A 23,471-nucleotide genomic window follows, 5' to 3' on the forward strand; every position below is an offset into this window, starting at 1 on the left:
AAACTTAGAGCACGAAAGTTGTTTGGCCCGATGAGATCTATATGTGTACCGAGTTTCATATTATTACATGCAAGCGTGTTTGATTTATGGACACGTGTTCGGATCCCGTTCCAGGGGGCGCTGTCGAGCCCCCCTGCCACGCCCGGGTACCAGCCTCAGCCCGACCCTGATGGCCGCGGGTTCTGACCTGTGTGCAAAGTTTCAAGAGTTTTCGAGCATGTTAAGGGCCCCAAAAGTGCCCGAAAGGTTGACAAAATAATAATAATAATAATAATAATAATAATAATAATAATCCTACCGAAAACAATAGGGCCTTCGCCCTTTCAGGGCTTGGGCCCTAATAATAATCCTACCGAAAACAATAGGGCCTTCGCCCTTTCAGGGCTTGGGCCCTAATAATAAACAGAGCAATTCCAAGAGGGTCCTCACACCATCGGTGCTCGGGCCCTAATAATAAACAGAGCAATTCCAAGAGGGTCCTCACACCATCGGTGCTCGGGCCCTAATAATAATAATAATAATAAACAGAGCAATTCCAAGAGGGTCCTCACACCATCGGTGCTCGGGCCCTAATAATAAAATATAGCTGCGAGCAGCGATTACGGGCCCAAGCCGGTGGCACCGCAACCCCAGGCACCGGTGGTGGCGGTACCGCCGGATCATATATATATTTATATGTATTTATATAGGCTATGTGTATATGTGTATGTGTGTGTGTGTTTTTAGGAGAAGTCTCTTCTGCTCACCAAGGCTGCATTTATTTGATTAAAAATACAAACAAAAACAGTAATATTGTGAAATATTATTACAATTTAAAACAGCTGTTTTCTATTTTAAAATATTTTACACTGTAATTAATTTATATGATCAAAGTTGAGTTTTCAGCATCATTACTCCCGTCTTCAGTGTCACATGATCCTTCAGAAATCATTCTAATATGATGATTGATGGTCAATAAATATTATTATTTTCAATGTTGAAAACAGTTGTGTACAGATTTTTTTTCAAAATGCGTTGATGAATGTAAAGTTCAAAAGAACAGCATTTATTTCAAATATAATTTGTTTTAACATTATAAATGTCTGTTCTGTAACTTTTGATCAGTTTAACTCCTTCTACACGAATAAAAGTATTGATTTATTTTATTTCTTTCACCCAAAAATAAAATTAAAATTATTACTGACCCCAAACTTTTGAACGGTAGTGTTTAATGTTACAAAAGCTTTAGATTTCAGATAAATGCTGTTCTTTTGAACTTTCTATTCATCAAAGACTGTACACAACTGTTTTCGACATTTAAAATAATCATGAATGTTTCTTGATTATCAATCATCATATTAGAATAATTTCTGAAGGATCATGTGACAGTGACGACTGGAGTAATGATGCTGAAAACTCAGCTTTGATCACAGGAAAAATTAAAGGTTTAAAATATATTAAAATAGAAAGCAGCTGTTTTAAATTGGAATACTATTTTACAATATTACTGTTTTTGTTTGTATTTTTAATCAAATAAATGCAGCCTTGGTGAGCAGAAGAAACTTTGCTTAAAAACATTAAAAATCTTACTGACCCCAAACTTTTGAACAGTAGTGTATATATATTATATAAAAATGTAAGGGACAAGACACAGATAATTGTACTTGCCTGACCTGATTAAAACAATGAAAAAACTTAAATGAAAAAATAACTTGGGAATCACTAAAACGAGTGAATTAATCTGATTTTATGATACAGTCAAAATATTCTACAACAAATTCTTTAAATTCAACGATGTTGAGAACGGAACAAGAATAAAAAAAGAACTATAAACAAGCTGAAACTAAATAAAATAAAAATGAAAACGAAATTAAGCAGTGTTGGGCTCACACAACTCTCTCATTAGAATCAAAATGTTTCAACATTTGCGATGAATTTGAATGCTAAACTATCCTTTATCATAGGCTTTGTACTTCACTCACTTTCCAATATCGACGGAAAAAAACATCCTATTCACACGCGCAAAAATGTGCTTGGAAACATCACAGTGGAGCAGTGCTTACCAATTGAATGGTACGAATTGTAGTACTGACTATTTAAACAGAGCAATGTAAATTTTATATGTTAGGTTGACTATTTTATTAATATATTTTATTAAGGCTATAATGAACAGGCTACCTGATTTTGAACACAAGAGGGCAGTATAGCACTATGTTTGACTTTATTTATTTATTGTTTAGACTAAACAACCATTCTGGCAGTTTTTAAACTTAAACTTCATTCTTAAATTGAAGAAAAAGAATAAAATGAGTTAAGTTCTGATATTTGTATACTTTTATATAGTAAAAAATGGTGTATAATTACATTTTTAGAATAAATGACACTTTTAGCATTTCCTTGTTTGACATTACTTTAATCCCTCACCATAGCAAAACCGTTTGAGATATTTATTATCCGTTCACAATTTAGCATCATTAATATATTTTTATCATGTTGAAAAAGTTTGTTGGGAATAAAATAAACCACTTAGATAAAGGTGGCTAAAAATTAAGAGGCTGATTTTGCAAAAAAATCCACATTCAGACCAAAATATCTGACTTCCTGATGGTCAGAGCTAATGACTTTAAATTAGAAAGTTGTCCGGGTCGATGAGATCAATATATGAACTGAGTTTTTTTTACTGTAGTTAAAACTAACCCCCCCACTTTTGTCAAAAGCATGTTGAAAGTGGCACACTTCCTGCTGCCAGTTGGTGGCGCTATAAACTTTGACTCACAATAGTTACATCCATCTCATCGGCCTCTTACCACGAACACACTGCTGAAGTTTCATCAAGATCAGTTAATGTATGCAGAAGTTATTACACTTCGTGATTCTCTTTTCTCGCCATAAATTCGATTCCTCGCCACGGCCAAACCGTTCGAGATATCAAAAATCCGTCCGCAATTTAGCATCCTCAAAGTCTTGACTACATGCACACCGAGTTTGGAGGGGACACGGTGAATTTTCTAGGAGGAGTATTTCACATTCCACAGCAAGCGTTTTCCAAACAACTCATAATAGCCGACTTCCTGTTGGGCTGGCGTGAAACTGGACAGAGGGAAAGTTGTTCGGCCCGATGAGATCTATATGTGTTCCGAGTTTCATATTAATTCAAGCAAGCGTGTTTGATATATGGACCAAGTTTTCAGACCCCTTTCAAGGGGGCGCTGTTGAACCCCCTGCCACGCCCGTTTCTGAAACTTTTCACATGTCTACTGGCTAATAAGTGTTATGTGTCTGTCGAGTTTCATCCAATTTCAAGCATGCTAAGAGTCTCAAACGCATTCGAAAAGAATATTAAAGTTTGATGTGTTGCCACGGCAACAGTGTCTAAGATATCAATAATCCTTTCACAGGTCTACATCTGCCGTGTATTTTCATTATACACATAAAGTTTGAAGCAAATCGGGTAAAAATAAGAGGGTGACTTCAAAGCATTTTGAAAGTGACACACTTCCTGCTGCCAGTTGGTGGCGCTATAACTTTGACTCACAATAGTCACATCAATGTGATCGGCCTTTTACCACGAAGACACTGCTGAAGTTTCATCAAGATCAGTTAATGTATGCAGAAGTTATAACACACTTCCTGTGCCCCATTATTCGCCATAAATTCGTTTCCTCGCCACGGCCAAACCGTTCGAGATATCAAAAATCCGTTCGCAATTTAGCATCCTCAATGTCTTGACTTCATTCACACCTAGTTTGGTGGCGATAGGATGAATTCCCTAGGAGGAGTATTTCACATTCCATTGTATGCGTTTTCCAAACAACGTATAATAACCGACTTCCTGTTGGGCTGGTGTAAAACTTAGAGCATGAAAGTTGTTCGGCCCGATGAGGTCTATATGTGTACTGAGTTTCATATTATTACATGCAAGCGTGTTTGATTTATGGACCAAGTTTTCAGACACCATTCCAGGGGGCGCTGTCGAGCCCCCGTGCCATGCCCGGGTACCAGCTTCAGTCCGGCCCTGATGGCCGCAGGTTCTGACGTGTGTGCAAAATTTCAAGAGTTTTTGAGCATGTTAAGGGCCCCAAAAGTGCCCGAAAGGTTGACAAAATAATAATAATAATAATTAAATATAGCTGCGAGCAGCGATTACGGGCCCAAGCCGGCGGTACCGCCACCCCGGTGCCTTTAGGTAACTAAAGGCACCGGGGTGGCGGTACCACCGGCTTGGGCCCGTAATCGCTGCTCGCAGCTATATTTATATATATATATATATATGTATATATATATATACATATATATATACATATATACATATATATATACATATATACATACATACATACATACATACACACACATACATATATATGTATATATATATATTATTGTTCAAAAGTTTGGGGTCAGTAAGATTTTTAATGTTTTTAGGAGAAGTCTCTTCTGCTCACCAAGGCTGCATTTATTGATTAAAAATACAAACAAAAACAGTAATATTGTGAAATATTATTCCAATTTAAAACAGCTGTTTTCATTTTTAAATATTTTACATAGTAATTCATTTCTGTGATCAAAGTTGAGTTTTCAGCATCATTACTCCAGTCTTCAGTGTCACATGATCCTTCAGAAATCATACTAATATGATGATTGATGCTCAATAAATATTCATTATTATTTTCAATGTTGAAAACAGTTGTGTACAGATTTTTTTTTTCAAAATGCTTTGATGAATGTAAAGTTCAAAAGAACAGCATATATTTCAAATATATATATTTTTAACATTATAAATGTCTTTACTGTAACTGTTGATCAGTTTAACTCATCCTTCATAAATAAAAGTACTGATTTATTTTATTTATTTCCCCCAAAAATAAAAATTTTAATTATTACTAACCCAAAACTTTTGAGCGGTAGTGTTTAACGTTACAAAAGCTTTAGATTTCAGATAAATGCTGTTCTTTTGAACTTTCTATTCATCAAAGACTGTACACAACTGTTTTCGACATTTAAAATAATAATGAATGTTTCTTGAGTATCAATCATCATATTAGAATAATTTCTGAAGGATCATGTGACAGTGACGACTGGAGTAATGATGCTGAAAACTCAGCTTTGATCACAGGAATAAATAACAGCTGCTTTCTATTTTAATATATTTTAAACTGTTTTAAATTGGAATAATATTTTACAATATTACTGTTTTTGTTTGTATTTTTAATAAAATAAATGCAGCCTTGGTGAGCAGAAGAAACTTCTCTGTTATGTGCGCGCCACAGACTGTACGCACGTCCGCTTAGAGTTCCGCCTTTTGCCTTCCGTCAATATTACGTTATTAGAAAAATATTTTTTTAGAGAATCGATTTTTTGACATTTGTGAATCGATTCAGAATCGTCCACGTCCGCATCGCGATGCATCTGAGAATACATTTTTTCTCCCACCCCTAGATTTCATACAACAGGTTAATAAACAGTTACAATTAAGTCACTTACATTTTAGATGCAATGTTGACTGTTTTTGTTCTATTTCAGCAGCGAAAATAGTTAAACAAAGATCACGGCAGAACCATCACGCATCACGTGTTTTCTCATAACTGAACGATTCAGCATTTTTAACGAATCGGTTGACTCAAAGATTGAATGATCAATCCATAAACATCTTTCTTAACAGAGACAATTTATATGAGACATGCCACTTCCTCAATCCTCAATACAACTATACAAGGAAAACCCGTAACGGCAAAGATGGCGGTTGTATGCACATGTCCCGCCCCTCCCGCTGGAAAGCCAATCATCTGCTTTTAACAGTCAGCAGCTGACCACTAAGGAGCGAATGTACAGTGACGTGACATAACTGCCATATTCAACCTGTGCTTTCGCGCTGTGGCTGGCGCTGAGCCAAAGACGGACGCGCTCAACGCTTGTCATCTCTATCACAACTGTTCAGTGTTTTAACCACATAATGTTTATTTTAGGTTTCAGACATTTAAATACATATAATTGTTTAAGTGCTTGGCACAACACCGGCATTCTGGATAGAGACGTAAATAAAGTTTGGTGTCCTGAACGTGAACCCTTGCGCATGCGTAGTAAAGGTATAACCTGTGGGGAAAAAGGCATTTTAAACCTTATTTTGGGGCAAAGTCATCAAACTTTTTCAGCGATTTTTATCATATTTTACTGCTGTTTCTATACATGCAGTTTTTATGTCCCAGTGACCAGTGAAAGTAAAGTTCTGACTCTCTGCCCATTCATTTAGATAGGAGCCTGGTCTTGTTAGTCCGAAATAGCTGCCCGGAGGCGTTGCCAAGATGGCGGCCGAGTGGCACGACTTGCCTAAATGGACTTTGGTCTTAATCATGATCGACTCATTCGAACGAATCGTTTGAACGAATGAATCAATGACTCGCTTATTAAGATGGATGCCTGGAGACACCTAATGGCGGTTTAGTGTTGTTTAAAAGCATCATTCTTTCCCACATGTGTGTGATTTGTGTGTGCAACATTATCATTATTTTTCTTTCACTATTATATTAGCGATTTAAAAGCACCCACTCGTGTCACACGTCGATTAACCGGTGGGAAAATATCCTCAGACACATACCTAATAAATGTATATTTAAATACAATATTGGCCTACCTGGTAAAAAGTTTTATATACTATTTTGATGTCCTTTTGGACACAAGAGGGCAGTATAGCCCTATGTTTGCTTTTTTGTTGAACCAAATAGCACTAAATAGCCTGTTTTAACTTTTTCATTCTTCTTGAATTGCAAAAACAGAATAAAATGGGTTTAGTTGTGATATTTGTATTCTTTTATATAGAAATAAATGGTATATAATTACATTTTTAGAAGATTTTTAGTGTTTCCTTTTTGGACATTACTTTAATCCCTCGCCATAGCAAAACCGTTTGAGATATTTATTATCCATTCACAATTTAGCATATTTAATGTAGTTTCATCATGTTGAAAAAGTTTGGTACGAATAAAATAAATAGTTTAAGAGGAGTGGCTAAAAATTCAGAGGCTGATTTTGCAAAAAAAAAATCACATTCAGACCAAAATATCTGACTTCCTGATGGCCAGAGCTATTGAATGTAAATTAGAAAGTTGTCCGGCTTGATGAGAACAATATACAAACTGTTTTTTCTTTACTGTAGTTAAAACTAACCCCCCCACTTTTGTCAAAAGCATGTTGAAAGTGACACACTTCCTGCTGCCAGTTGGTGGCGCTATAACTTTGACTCACAATAGCTACATCCATCTGATCGGCCTCTTACCACGAACACACTGCTGAAGTTTCATCAAGATCAGTTAATGTATGCAGAAGTTATTCCACTTCCGTGTTTCTCTTTTCTCGGCATAAATTCGATTCCTCGCCACAGCCAAACCGTTCGAGATATCAAAAATCCGTCCGCAATTTAGAATCCTCAATGTCTTGACTTCATGCACACCGAGATTGAAGGGGACACGGTGAATTTTCTAGGAGGAGTATTTCACATTCCACAGCAAGCGTTTTCCAAACAACCCATAATAGCCGACTTCCTGTTGGGCTGGCGTAAAACTTGACGGGGGTAAAGTTGTTCGGCCCGATGAGATCTATATGCAGGGTTTTTCCTGGCTCAAAATGAGGCGGAGGTGGTAAAATCCTAATAATGTATTTTAATAATAAAGTGATTAAATGTTATTTTTCATAGATCATCATATAGCCTAATGTGTTTACGGCATTATTTTTGTGGGTGGAGGTTGGTACCTCTAGGGGGGTCCGGGGGCATGCCCCCCCGTAAGAAATTTTTGTACATTTTAAAGATAAATTCATTAATCTGGTGCACTTTGAGTAACCCGAATCTATTGTTAAAAATAAAAAAATCCACCCGCAAACCACCCATATTCTTTGATTTAGATATCTGCATCTGATCACATTACAATTATTCAAATTCTCAGTGTTAGGCATGATAATATGGTTACATATCACACTGAAGTTGGCTAATTAAAAATTAACAATTTAAGAATTTAAGAATTAAGTTCTTCTTTTGGCAAAATTACATTTCCTTAATAGCCTTAACAGAGGCTTTACTCCATTCAAACGTAAATTGTCAATGTTTCATTACATCGCTGTTTGAAAACAGAATAATTTTTTTGTACCTTTATAAGGTTTTATTTTATTAAATGTTTGCTCCATCTTTCATTTCAAATTCTTAAATTTGATCAATATATTCAATTAAAATAAGACATTAGGCTGTTTCCAATCAAATTAAATAATTTACATTGAACAATTATAACTGTATTAAATTAGATTATTTTAAATATTTTTGAATATACAAATAAGGAATGTTGAAAAGAATGATACTTTATGAAACTAAACCGCCAGTAGGAGGCGGCAGGCGACCGTCTTAATGAGCGAGTCATTGAGTCATTCATTCAAACGATTCGTTCAAAAGGCTGATTCATTCCGAATGAGGCAGTTTATGAATAGGTAATTGAATCTTTGACTCAATCGATTCGTTCAAAACGCTGAATCATTCAGTAATGAAACACGGCTGAGTGTTGCTGTGAGATACGTTACGGTTCTGCTGTGATCTTTGTTTGGAACTATTTTCGCTGCAGAAACAGAACAAAAACAGTCATTGCGTCTCAAATGTAAGTGACTTAATTTTAACTATTTGTTTATTGAACTGTTATGAAATCAGTCTCGGTTTCAATCTTGATGGCATTCAGGAAAACATCACTCTGATAGTGTGTAGCCTAGGCAATATATTGTTTCTTAACTATAATATGTTATAAATAACAGCACGAGCCTCAGCAGCGCAACTTTGTTACCGTCAGTACATTAGGTAGGCCTATATTATCAACTATAGGCTATCAATCGCCACTTACATTAAATTAAATAAAACAGAATCATCCTCACGTTTTCGGTGATTCGGAATATTTTTATATACATTTTTTTTTTAATCAGGGCATTTGTCCGGATGGGCTACAATTCTCTCTCACTTTTCCCTTCAAAAAAGAAAGAAAGAAAAACACACTTGTCCCGGACAAAGTATATGGTCCCAGACAAGCGTTATTGTCGAGTCCTCCTGATATGTTTTCCTTGATTGGTTTTCCATGAAGAGAATTAACGTTACGTTGTTGAAAACGAAAGTAAAGTGACGCACGTTCATTGCGTTTTACCGAGTTCCGTGTCTTTATTAAACTCAACACAAAATTATTTATTTATCTGTCATCCACCCTCGATTAATTGGAATGGAATGGTTTTATTACTTATCCGCGTGCAGCGCGCAGCAGCAGCACTTATACGGGTTGAGAATGGACACAAGCGGTAACCGCAACAGAACCGTCACGGTGGAAAAAGTGTATCTGACCATGACTGTCTGTCCGAGTTTTGTCGAGAGCGGGAGGCGGCACGAAATTTGACGGAGGCGGCCGCCTCATAATTCTCTATGCAGGAAAAACCCTGTATATGTGTACCGAGTTTCATATTAATTCATGCGAGCGTGTTTGATATATGGATCAAGTTTTAGAACCCCGTTCAAGGGGGCGCTGTTGAGCCCCCCAGCCACGCCCGGGTACCAGCTTCAGCCCGGCCCTGATGGCCGTGGGTTCTGACCTGTGTGCAAAGTTTCAAGAGTTTTTGAGCACGTTAAGGACCCCAAAAGCCCCTGAAACCTTGATTAACAATATAAAAGCAATAGTCAAATCCCCCCCTCCCCTCACACACACACAGACACAGAGAGAGGGAGAGAAAATTCTTCAGAAAATCCACATTCAAACCAAAATATCTCTCTTCCTGTTGGTCGGAGATGGTTCATGTAAATTAGAAAGTTGTCCGTCTTGATGAGAACAATACACATACCAAGTTTTGTGATTCAAGGAAAAACTAAGCCCCAATTTTTGACTAAAGGTGGCGCTACTGAGCCATTCCACCACGCCCGTTTCTGAAACTTTGCACATGTCTACGGGCTAATAAATGTGATGTGTCTGTTGAGTTTCATGCAATTTCAAGTATGTTAAGAGTCTCAAAAGCATCAAAAAATAATATTAAAGTTTGATGCGTTGCCACGGCAACAGTATCTAAGATATCAATAATCCTTTCACAGGTTTACATCTGCCGTGTGTCTACATTGTACACATAAAGTTTGAAGCAAATCGGGTAAAAATAAGACACTGATTTCAAAGCATTTTGAAAGTGATGTACTTCCTGCTGCCTGTTGGTGGCGCTATAACTTTGACTCACAATAGTCACATCCATGTGATCGGCCTCTTACAACGAACACACTGCTGAAGTTTCATCAAGATCAGTTAATGTATGCAGAAGTTATAACACACTTCCTGTTTCATTTTTTCGCCATAAATTTGTTTCCTCGCCACGGCCAAACCGTTCGAGATATCAAAAATCCGTCCGCAATTTAGCATCCTCAATGTCTTGACTTCATGCACACCGAGTTTGGAGGCGAATCGATGAATTCCCTAGGAGGAGTACATTAAATTCCACAGCATGCGTTTCCAAACAACGCTAAATAGCCAACTTCCTGTTTGGCTGGCGTAAAACTTAGAGCACGAAAGTTGTTCAGCCCGATGAGATCTATATGTGTACCGAGTTTCATATTATTACATGCAAGCGTGTTTGATTTATGGACACGTGTTTGGATCCCGTTCCAGGGGGCGCTGTCGAGCCCCCCTGCCACGCCCGGGTACCAGCTTCAGTCCGGCCCTGATGGCCGCGGGTTCTGACGTGTGTGCAAAATTTCAAGAGTTTTCGAGCATGTTAAGGGCCCCAAAAGTGCCCGAAAGGTTGACAAAATAATAATAATAATAATAAATATAGCTGCGAGCAGCGATTACGGGCCCAAGCCGGTGGCACCGCAACCCTGGTGCCTTTAGGGTGGCGGTGCCGCCGGCTTTGGCCCTTCATCGCTGCTCGCAGCTATATATATATATATATATACATACTTATTTATTTATTTATTTATTTATTTATTCTTTTTTTTTTATTATTATTATTATTTTATTTTTTTTATTCAGATTTTATAATACACTCAAAATATTCCACAACAAATCCTTTAAATTTAATGTAAAAGTAAAAATGAAAGTAAGCACTGTTGGGCTCACGTAACCCTCTCATCAGAATCAAAATGTTTCAACATTTGCGATGTATTTGGATGCTAAACTATTCTTTATTATAGGCTTTGTTCTTCACTCGTGTTCCAATATTGATGGAAAAAATCATCCTCTTCACATGCGCAAAAATTTGCTTGGAAACATCACAGTGGAGCGAGCGGTGCTTACTGTGAATGTACGAATTGTACTACTGACTATTTAGAGCAGTGTAATTTTTATATGTTAGGTTGACTATTTTATTATTATATTTTATTAAGGCTATAATGAACAGGCTGCGATGTCAAGATTGTAATGCTGGAGTGTGTGTGTGTGTGTGTGTGTGTGTGTGTGTGTGTGTGTGTGTGTGTGTGTGTGTGTGTGTGTGTGTGTGTGTGTGTGTGTGTGTGTGTGTTCATGTTTTTCTATCCCGGTGGGGACTTTAACCTGAATGCACACAGACTCATGGGGACTCGTGTCACAGTGGGGACCTAAATAGAGGTCCCCATGGGTAAACAAGATTATAAATCATACAGAATGAGTTTTTTTGGAAATGTAAAAATGCAGAAAGTTTTATGGGATAGGTAGGTTTAGAGGTAGGGTTAGTGTGAGGAGATAGAATATACAGTTTGTACAGTATAAAAACCATTAAGTCCATGGAGAGTACCCACAAAGATAGTAAACTGTGTGTGTGTGTGTGTGTGTGTGTGTGTGTGTGTGTGTGTGTGTGTGTGTGTGTGTGGCGTGGGCGCGATTGAACAGTAGACACATAAAAACATACTCCGTCATTATACAGGACGACATTCAAACTGCAAAGTGTTAACTTATATTTGTGTACAGTTGCAATAAAACACAAAATTGTGCTTTTGTAAAATAATTTCAAGCAATCCACCCCCCGAAAGGCGCTAATTTTAAAATGAAACTAAAATGCTCATGGCTGCACGGGCATTCATAACGGTGCGCGTCCACGGCGAGGAACGAGCAGAACAGAGTGAACGTTTTTCAGTTAATTCCTACTTCCATAGGAATTCATTTGAAACGCTCGCTCAACCAATATAAATGTCAGTGCGGACGAACATATTTTACTTTCGTTTTTAAGTTAGCGATTAAAAAGCCCCCAGCGGTGTCACACGTCAGTTAACCGGTGGTAAAATATTCTCACCGTCACATACCTAGTATATTTTTATATAGATATAATAGGCCTACCTGATTTTGAACACAAGAGGGCAGTATAGCACTATGTTTGACTTTATTTATGTATTGTTTAGACTAAACAACCATTCTGGCAGTTTTTAAACTTAAAATTCATTCTTAAATTGAAAAAAAAAAGAATAAAATGTTTAGTTGTGATGTTTGTATACTTTTATATAGAAATAAATGGTATATAATTACATTTTTAGAAAATTTGAGGCTTTTAGTTTTTCCTTTTTGGACATTACTTTAATCCCTCGCCATAGCAAAACCGTTTGAGATATTTATTATCCGTTCACAATTTAGCATATTTAATGTATTTTCATCATGTTGAAAAAGTTTGGTGGGAATAAAATAAATAGTTTAAGAGGAGTGGCTAAAAATTCATAGGCTGATTTTGCAAAAAAATCCACATTCAGACCAAAATATCTGACTTCCTTTTGCTCTGAGCTAATGAATGTAAATTAGAAAGTTGTCCGGCTTGATGAGAACAATATAAAAAAATATTTTTTTTTACTGTATTTAAAACTAACCCCCCCACTTTTGTCAAAAGTATGTTGAAAGTGACACACTTCCTGCTGCCAGTTTGTGGCGCTATAACTTTGACTCACAATAGTCACATCCATCTGATCGGCCTCTTACCACGAACACACTGCTGAAGTTTCATCAAGATCAGTTAATGTATGCAGAAGTTATAACACTTCGTGTCTCTCTTTTCTCGCCATAAATTTGTTTCCTCACCACGGCCAAACCGTTCAAGATATCAAAAATCCGTCCGCAATTTAGCATCCTCAATGTCTTTACTTCATACTGACTGAGTTTGGAGGTGATTGAATGAATTCTCTAGGAGGAGTACATCACATTCCACAGCAAGCGTTTTCCAAACAACCCATAATAGCTGACTTCCTGTTGGGCTGGCGTGAAACTTGACAGAGGGAAAGTTGTTCGGCCCGACGAGATCTATATGTGTACCGAGTTTCATATTAATTCATGCAAGCGTGTTTGATATATGGACCAAGTTTTCAGACCCTGTTCAAGAGGGCGCTGTTGAGCCCCCCTGCCACGCCCGTTTCTGAAACTTTTCACATGTCTACTGGCTAATAAGTGTTATGTGTCTGTCAAGTTTCATCCAATTTCAAGCATGTTAAGAGTCTCAAACGCATCCGAAAAGAATATTAAAACTTGATGCGTTGCCACGGCAACAGTATCTAAGATATCAATAATCCTTTCACAGGTCTACATCTGCCCTGTGTTTACATTATACACATAAAGTTTGAAGCAAATCGGGTAAAATTAAGAGGGTGACTTCAAAGCATTTTGAAAGTGACACACTTCCTGGTGCCAGTTGGTGGCGCTATAACTTTGACTCACAATAGTCACATCCATGTGATCGGCCTCTTACAACGAACACACTGCTGAAGTTTCATCAAGATCAGTTAATGTATGCAGAAGTTATAACACACTTCCTGTGTCCCATTATTCGCCATAAATTCGTTTCCTCGCCACGGCCAAACCGTTCGAGATATCAAAAATCCGTTCGCAAGAATTCATCCTCAATGTCTTGACTTTATTCTCACCGAGTTTGGTGGCGATCGGATGAAATCCCTAGGAGGAGTATTTCACATTCCATTGTATGCGTTTTCCAAACAACGTATAATAACCGACTTCCTGTTGGGCTTTTGTAAAACTTAGAGCACGAAAGTTGTTCGGCTCGATGAGATCTATATGTGTACTGAGTTTCATATTATTACATGCAAGCGTGTTTGATTTATGGACCAAGTTTTCGGACCCCATTCCAGGGGGCGCTGTCGAGCCTCCCTGCCACGCCCCAGTACCAGCTTCAGCCCGGCCCTGATGGCCGCAGGTTCTGACGTGTGTGCAAAATTTCAAGAGTTTTTGAGCATGTTAAGGGCCCCAAAAGTGGCAAAAAGGCAAAAAAAAAAATAATGAAGAAAAAGAAAAAAAAAAAAAAAAATCCTTACGGAAACAATAGGGCCTTCGCCCTTTCAGGGCTTGGGCCCTAAATATGGCTCCAGGGTGGCGGTGTCACCGGCTTGGGCCCGTAATCGCTGCTCGCAGCTATATTTATATATATATATATATATATATTTTTTTTTTTTATTCTTATTATTATTATTATTTTTTGCCTTTTTGCCACTTTTGGGGCCCTTAACATGCTCAAAAACTACATATGTAACTAATATATATATATATATATATATCAGACAAGTAATATTCTTTGTCTTGTCACTTAAAATAAATAAATATATATATATATATACATATATATTCTTTTTTTCCTTATTTTTTATATATATATATATATATATATATATATATATATATATATATATATATAATTACCTTTTTTTGGATGCTAAACTATTGTTTATTATATGCTTTGTACTTCACTCACGTTCCAATATCGAAGGGAAAAATTATCCTCTTCACATGCGCAAAAATGTGCTTGGAAAATTCACAGTGGAGCGGTGCTTACTGTGAATGTACGAATTGTACTACTGACTATTTAGAGCAGTGTAATCTTTATATGTTAGGTTGACCATTTTATTATTATATTTTATTAAGTCTATAATGAACAGGCTGCAATGTCAAGATTGCAATGCTGGAGTGTGTGTGTGTGTGTGTGTGTGTGTGTGTGTGTGTGTGTTCATGTTTTTCTGTCCCGGTGGGGACTTTAACCTGAATGCACACAGACTCATGGGGACTAGTGTCACAGTGGGGACCTAAATAGAGGTCCCCATGGGTAAACAAGATTATAAATCATACAGAATGAGTTTTTTTGGAAATGTAAAAATGCAGAAAGTTTTATGGGATAGGTAGGTTTAGGGGTAGGGTTAGTGTGAGGAGATAGAATGTACAGTTTGTACAGTATAAAAACCATTAAGTCCATGGAGAGTACCCACAAAGATAGTAAACCGTGTGTGTGTGTGTGTGTGTGTGTGTGTGTGTGTGTGTGTGTGTGTGTGTGTGTGTGTGTGTGTGTGGCGTGGGCGCGATTGAACAGTAGACACATAAAAACATACTCCGTCATTATACAGGACGACATTCAAACTGCAAAGTGTTAACTTATATTTGTGTACAGTTGCAATAAAACACAAAATTGTGCTTTTGTAAAATAATTTCAAGCAATCCACCCCCCGAAAGGCGCTAATTTTAAAATGAAACTAAAATGCTCATGGCTGCACGGGCATTCATAACGGTGCGCGTCCACGGCGAGGAACGAGCAGAACAGAGTGAACGTTTTTCAGTTAATTCCTACTTCCATAGGAATTCATTTGAAACGCTCGCTCAACCAATATAAATGTCAGTGCGGACGAACATATTTTACTTTCGTTTTTAAGTTAGCGATTAAAAAGCCCCCAGCGGTGTCACACGTCAGTTAACCGGTGGTAAAATATTCTCACCGTCACATACCTAGTATATTTTTATATAGATATAATAGGCCTACCTGATTTTGAACACAAGAGGGCAGTATAGCACTATGTTTGACTTTATTTATGTATTGTTTAGACTAAACAACCATTCTGGCAGTTTTTAAACTTAAAATTCATTCTTAAATTGAAAAAAAAGAATAAAATGTTTAGTTGTGATGTTTGTATACTTTTATATAGAAATAAAATGGTATATAATTACATTTTTAGAAAATTTGAGGCTTTTAGTTTTTCCTTTTTGGACATTACTTTAATCCCTCGCCATAGCAAAACCGTTTGAGATATTTATTATCCGTTCACAATTTAGCATATTTAATGTATTTTCATCATGTTGAAAAAGTTTGGTGGGAATAAAATAAATAGTTTAAGAGGAGTGGCTAAAAATTCATAGGCTGATTTTGCAAAAAAATCCACATTCAGACCAAAATATCTGACTTCCTTTTGCTCTGAGCTAATGACTGTAAATTAGAAAGTTGTCCGGCTCGATGAGACCAATATGCGTACTGATTTTTGTAACTGTGGGTAAAAGTAACCCCCCACTTTTGTCAAAAGCATTTTTGAAGTGACACACTTCCTGCTACCAGTTGGTGGCGCTATAACTTTGACTCACAATAGTTACATCCGTCTGACCGGCCTCTTACCATGAACACACTGCTGAAGTTTCATCAAGATCAGTTAATGTGTGCAGAAGTTATAACACTTCGTGTTTCTCTTTTCTCGCCATAAATTCGTGTCCTCGCCACAGCCAAACTGTTCGAGATATCAAAAATCCGTCCGCAAGTTAGCATCCTCAATGACTTGACTTCATGCTGACCGAGTTTGGAGGCGATTGGATGAATTCTCTAGGATGAGTACATCAAATTCCACAGCATGCGTTTTTCAAACAACCCATAATAGCCGACTTCCTGTTGGGCGGATCTAATAACTTAGAGTGCGGAAGTTGTTCGGCCTGATGATATCTATATGTGTACTGAGTTTCATATTAATTCATGCAAGCATGTTTGATATATGGACCAAGTTTTCAGACCGTGTTCAAGGGGGCGCTGTTGAGCCCCCCTGCCACGCCCGGGTACCAGCTTCAGCCCGGCCCTGATGACCGTGGGTTCTGACCTGTGTGTAAAGTTTCAAGAGTTTTTGAGCACGTTAAGGGCCCCAAAAGCCCCTGAAACCTTGAAAAACAAAGATTAAATGGAATATACAACCCCCCCCCCCCACACACACACACACACACAGACACACAGAGAGAGAGAGAAAATTCTCCAGAAAATCCACATTCAAACCAAAATATCTGACTTCCTGGTGGTCTGAGGTTATGACTGTAAATTAGAAAGTTGTCCGGCTTGATGAGAACAATACACCTACCAAGTTTTGTGATTCTAGGAAAAACTAAGCCCCCATTTTTGACTAAAGGTGGCGCTACTGAGCCATTTCACCACGCCCGTTTCTGAAACTTTGCACATGTCTACTGGATAATAAATGTGATGTGTCTGTCAAGTTTCATGCATTTTCAAGCATGTGAAGAGTCTCAAAAGCATCCGAAAACAATATTAAAGTTTAATGCGTTGCCACGGCAACAGTATCTAAGATATCAATAATCCTTTCACAGGTCTACATCTGCCGTGTGTTTACATTATACACATAAAGTTTTAAGCAAATCGGGTAAAAATAAGAGGGTAATTTCAAAGCATTTTGAAAGTGACACACTTCCTGTTGCCAGTTGGTGGCGCTATAACTTTGACTCACAAATGTCACATCTATGTGATCGGCCTCTTACAACTAACACACTGCTGAAGTTTCATCAAGATCAGTTAATGTATGCAGAAGTTATAACACACTTCCTGTTTGAATTATTCGCCATAAATTCGTTTCCTTGCCACGGCCAAACCATTCGAGATATCAAAAATCCGTCCGCAATTTAGCATCCTCAATGTCTTGACTTCATGCCGACCGAGTTTGGAGGCGAATGGATGAATTTCCTAGGAGGAGTACATCAAATTCAACAGCATGCGTTTCCAAACAACCCATAATAGCTGACTTCCTGTTGGTCTGGCGTAAAACTTAGAGCACGAAAGTTGTTCGGCCCGATGAGGTCTATATGTGTACCGAGTTTCATATTATTACATGCAAGCGTGTCTGATTTATGGACAAGTGTTCGGATCCCGTTCCAGGGGGCGCTGTCGAGGCCCCCTGCCACGCCCGGGTACCAGCTTCAGCCCGGCCCTGATGGCCGCAGGTTCTGACCTGTGTGCAAAACTTCAAGAGTTTTCGAGCATGTTAAGGGCCCCAAAAGTGCCCGAAAGGTTGACAAAATAATAATAATAATAATAATAATAATAATAATAATAATAATAATAATAATAATAATCCTACCGAAAACAATAGGGCCTTCGCCCTTTCAGGGCTTGGGCCCTAATAATCCTACCGGAAACAATAGGGCCTTCGCCCTTTCAGGGCTTGGGCCCTAATAATAATAAACAATAATCCTACCGAAAACAATAGGGCCTTCGCCCTTTCAGGGCTTGGGCCCTAATAATCCTAACGAAAACAATAGGGCCTTCGCCCTTTCAGGGCTTGGGCCCTAATAATCCTACCGAAAACAATAGGGCCTTCGCCCTTTCAGGGCTTGGGCCCTAATAATAATCCTAACGAAAACAATAGGGCTCTGCGCCCTTTCAGGGCTTGGGCCCTAATAATAATAATAATAATCCTAACAAAAACAATAGGGCTCTGCGCCCTTTCAGGGCTTGGGCCCTAATAACAATAATCCTACCGAAAACAATAGGGCATTCGCCCTTTCAGGGCTTGGGCCCTAATAAACAATAATCCTACCGAAAACAATAGGGCCTTCGCCCTTTCAGGGCTTGGGCCCTAATAATCCTAACGAAAACAATAGGGCCTTCGCCCTTTCAGGGCTTGGGCCCTAATAAATAATCCTACCGGAAACAATAGGGCCTTCGCCCTTTCAGGGCTTGGCCCTAATAATAATAATCCTTACGAAAACAATAGGGCTCTGCGCCCTTTCAGGGCTTGGGCCCTAATAATAAATAATCCTACCGAAAACAATAGGGCTCTTCGCCCTTTCAGGGCTTGGGCCCTAATAAGGTTTTTAAGAGTTTAGGGATAACTGGCACACAAAGGACGGTGGTCTCTAGACAAATGGTCTCCTCACCATTGTTGGTGAATAAATGCGGTCCATGCAACCTTCTACAATACAAAGTAAAAATTTAACACAATTTGGAATTTTGGGAATTAATATTAGGAATTTCACTATTCACATTTTAGCTTTTCAGAGAAGCTTCTTAAGCTCATCCATTAAGTTTCGAATTTCGCTGCGTTCCAAAATTAAAGTTTGGTGAACTCTGACCTGCAAAATCATGTGAAGACGTGTGACCAGTAGAAGATCCTCGTCTGAATTAAAACAGAACTCGGCAACTCTAGCGAACTCTAGTCACTTCTTCTTCGAGTTTCCCTTTTGTTGTCGCATGTTTTCCCCACGAGCTCCCCCTACAGCTGTGGGGCGTATATTTCACAACACGGTCGTAAAAAACTCACTTGGGGCGGCCTCCTCCCCCTCTCTACCGCTGCTCATGTGCGTTTGTTTTGATCGGAGCAAGCCAACTGTATCGTGTTGAGCTATGTCTACCGAGGTGGGTAATCTGGTAATACATCATACATGCATGTGTGTTTATGTCGAATTGCCGTAAAGCAATTCGCGTTTCGCGCTCGTTCTCGTTTCTCATGAGACTTCCAATTTCTTGCCGGTTGCAAGGTTGGTTTTCCGCCTGGGAACGCTGGAGGGAGCGGGGAAAGTCACTAATATCACCAGAACAGGTTGTTTAACCATCCAAATGATTTCTAGACAGTTTTATTAAGTTAAAAAAGTTACCAAGTTCTGCTTTAAAAGAACACATATTTGTAGTTGAGTAGATTGTATATTTTTTTACATTTTGAATGTATTACTATTTGTTATATGTTGAATTCATGTTTATAAAAAAGTTTTTTAATTTTAATTTTTAATTTTATAAAAAATTCATGGTTTTTTTGGGGGGGGGGACCCTGTGTCAAGCTGCTGGCTTATGAGCTTTCCTAGACGAAATGCTTTAAAGGGGTGGTATAATGCCCTTTTCACAAGATATAAAATAAGTCTTATATCTTGTGTCCCCAGAGTGTGTATGTGAAGTTTTAGCTCAAAATACCCAACATATATTTTTATATAGCATGTTAAAATTGTAACTTTTTGAGAGTGAGCAAAAACGCACCGTTTTTGTGTCTTGTCCCCATAAATTCAAATGAGCTGCTGCTCCTGGCACAGAGGGTGGAGCTACAACAGCGCGTGTCCTTTTACCTCACACAGACATGCACTGAAAATTTCAAACACTTTTAGCCTTTTATGTTTAAACTGGAGTTAGACAATGATGGAGAGACTCAAGAAGACATGTAAAATGCAACAGGACATTTATGAATGGTTAGTTGATGAATTTATATAGCTTATGTGTATTTATCTTCTAGTCATTGATTAGCATATTCTGTCATGATAATCTATAAATCTCATTCCCGGGGGGGCGGGGTTTACATAAATTTTAGGGTTAGAGATGTCACTAACCCAGGAGGAAGCTCATGTAGTCCCTACCAGCCGTTTGTTGTAGTCCTTAAAAAGCAATTTCTTTAAAAGCTTTGTAACTTTGCAGATCAACTCAAACAGCAACATTACACACTAGCCTAACTAAAGTAAAATCATAATCAACCACCCCTTTAAAATTACTAGTGGAGTTGCATGGCTCTCACTGAGCCTCCTTGACAAACCTATTCAGTAAATAGAATGTATACGGTCTGTTACCTTATATCAGGTGGATTGGTTCTAAGTTAGCCTCCCAGACAGAGAATGTTGCTAGGTCTCCTCTAATTTTGTTGAGAGTTACCCTAGCTGAGACCTCCGCTTTCTAGTTCCGCATGGTCAGGCCTTAACCTGAAATCACTCTGCTTGTCTGACAAAATTTATTTTTTAGAAATGATTAATTTTATATTTTAGAAATCTGAATAGGGGAAATAGTCTGTAAACAATATTTTTCCATACTCTTTTCTTTTTTCTCCATACTTTTCCAGACCTGGAAATAAATCAGATTAAATTCCATACTTTTCCAAACTCTGTAGGAACTAGTAAATGATGGATCACGGTTATATCTGTGGACGCTGCGGATTAATCCACTGGTCGGGTGGGTCAAGTAATAAAACATACCATTCCATAAATAGCAGGTGGGTCATGGGTGGATGAGAGATAAATCATTATTGTGTTGATTTTAATAGACACGGAACTCTCAATTCACAGTAAAACTCAACAAACATGCGTCAGTCTTTTACTTTCGTTTTCAACAATATCTCTTCAGGGAAAACCAATCAAGGAAATCATATGCCCAGAGAACATCCCAGTGGTCATTATATAAAACACAAAGGAACCTACAAGAGACACTGCTTATTAACTTAATAACTAAAAATACAGTACATAGGCTAAGCTTCAGATACATTTTGGTAACACTTTAGTTTAGGGTCCAATTCTCACTATTTAACTAGGCCTAGTTGATAATTAGCATGCATATTGAGTGTTTATTTGTACTTTATATACCACACATATGCCTTATTCTGCATGACCATAATCTATATCCTTAATGCTACCTAATTCCTACCCAATACTTAAACTTAACAACTACCTTATAACTATTTATAAGCAGTAATTAGGAGTTTATTGAGGTAAAAGTCATAGTTAATAGTGAGAATTGGACCCTAATTTAAAGTGTGACTAATTTTCTTCTGATAAGAGCGTTTTCCAACATAATTATGGAAGCAATTTTCATGGACTTCACGTCAACGAAAGCAACAGAACAGGCTTAATTTTCTTTATCATCTGCTAATTTCAAAATCAAAGACCACAATGGGAGAGAGAGAGCAGCATAAGCACTGATAATATAATTTAGTCTCACTCACTAGCCTAATTTTAATAAAGACTACTGTGTGTTGATCTTCAGGATGCAACGCTGAACATTTAAGTTTCATTTGCGGCAGTTTGCACGTCAGCATGCTGAAGAGATACTGAGCTACGCAAAACACATGAAGCGACCAGCAACAGAGTTTGCACATGTATCACCGTCATTGTGATGTGTGTGGAATGTTTAATTAATGTGACTTTATATACTTGATATCTCCTAAATGTATACCATTAACTTTGTTTTTTTTCTCAGCTAAGCGTAACAAATAGAGGAACAAGATGTAAGCTGTCAGTCAGTAACTTTTGTGTGCAATGTAAAAATGTGTAAAAACACTAACGTGATGAAATTAATACTTGATTTTAATAAATAGAACCTTACATAGTTTATGTAAAAATACAAAATATAATTGTATGGTCTCTCTTTTTATGTAATGTTTAGTTAACCAGGAAAATTAAGTGTAACAGTCATAAATTTACATTTGATGTGTTTAAAAAATGTGAGGACTTTGCCTCCTCGTTTTAAAACACTACCACATACCACTGATTTTGTTAACAATTCATAATATTTTTTAGACAGTATTCTAGTACATGTAAACCATGGTTAACACTTCATTCATTCATCCATCCATCCATCCATTTATCAGCTTGAAACTTTGACAAAAACAGCTGAAAAATTCTTCAAATATCTGTTGTGTCATATAGTCTGAGTTTAGAGAAACACTTGGGTGACTATTGTAGAATTTTCCTTTTTTGGCGAACCATTTAAAAGAAGACTTACTACAGTAATTGTTACCCATTTAAACACATAATGATTTCCTTGAGGTCAATCTTTCCATAGTTTTTTCCCCTTTAATAACAATGGCAGCCAATAGTCTGCTATCTGTAACGACAGTTTTACAGCAGTAAGAGTAAACTTAAAATATTTTGACGGAAACTATAGAATAAATCGTTCAGAAGTGCTGTATTCATTATTTTTAGTTTCGGATATACGTTAGTATATTTCCAAATAGTGCTTTCATTACGAAACCCAGGCTAATGAAATGGCTAACAACTCAAATGACTCGCTAACTAACGTTAACCATCAATGAGTTAATGTAACTAATATCAGTATTTTTTAAGATTAAATCAGAGAAACTGAACAAGGAACGATAAATAGGGACGCATAAGCGTCCCACAGAGTCATTGACTGCCTGTATGTCTACACATTCTAAACAACCAAACCTTTTCAATTGCACATCTTCTGTGTCTTCTGTCATCTCCTGTTGTCGGGGTTCCCAGTGTAATTCGGATGCTGTATTCTGCTGAACATTAGCTGCGTCCGTAATCAGTCACTCGTTAACATTAACTGTGCTCTGTAGCAATGGCACTCAATGTCCTAAATGATGAATGAGGGAATGAAAACAAAACAGATGAGAGAATTCTGGACGCTGACGTAGTAACAGTGCGCCAGAGCGCTCTGACGCGGAAACAACTTCGGCGCCGATCGATAGGCTTGAGCATAGACTATTGTATTAATACATGTATAATTCTGGAAATATTTATTTTTATTTTTATTTTTTTAACCACACGAATGATAAAATTTAAAGGCTTGAGAATAGATATAATACAGCATAGACAATAATACTTTGGAACGTTGCTGCGATGCGTCAACGCGTCCGCCATATTGCTCAGGGCAAGACTGCGCTGTAAACAAATGCAAGTAAGCGGGGGAGCTGCGGTTTTTCTGGATAAAAACAAGATAACGTTTAAAATTTTCAACCGATTTCAGTGGTTTATGATGTA

The 23,471-nt window shown here is 37.7% G+C and overlaps 1 protein-coding gene across 2 annotated transcripts in view; it reads right to left on the reverse strand.

The window, feature by feature from the left end:
• Positions 1-23,174, reverse strand: part of chst10 (carbohydrate sulfotransferase 10) — a 143,662-nt gene extending 120,488 nt beyond the window's left edge. The window contains exon 1 of one of the 2 annotated variants that reach the window (XM_081394578.1): positions 22,911-23,174. The gene's annotated coding sequence lies outside the window, so the exon portion shown is untranslated. The remainder of the gene's footprint in view (positions 1-22,910) is intronic. The other variant, XM_081394579.1, reaches the window with a different exon arrangement.
• Positions 23,175-23,471: the final 297 nt, after the last annotated feature.

This window comes from Scardinius erythrophthalmus (assembly GCF_964197995.2).
Source record: "Scardinius erythrophthalmus genome assembly, contig: HAP1_SCAFFOLD_43, whole genome shotgun sequence".
Taxonomy (NCBI): Eukaryota; Metazoa; Chordata; class Actinopteri; order Cypriniformes; family Leuciscidae; genus Scardinius; species Scardinius erythrophthalmus.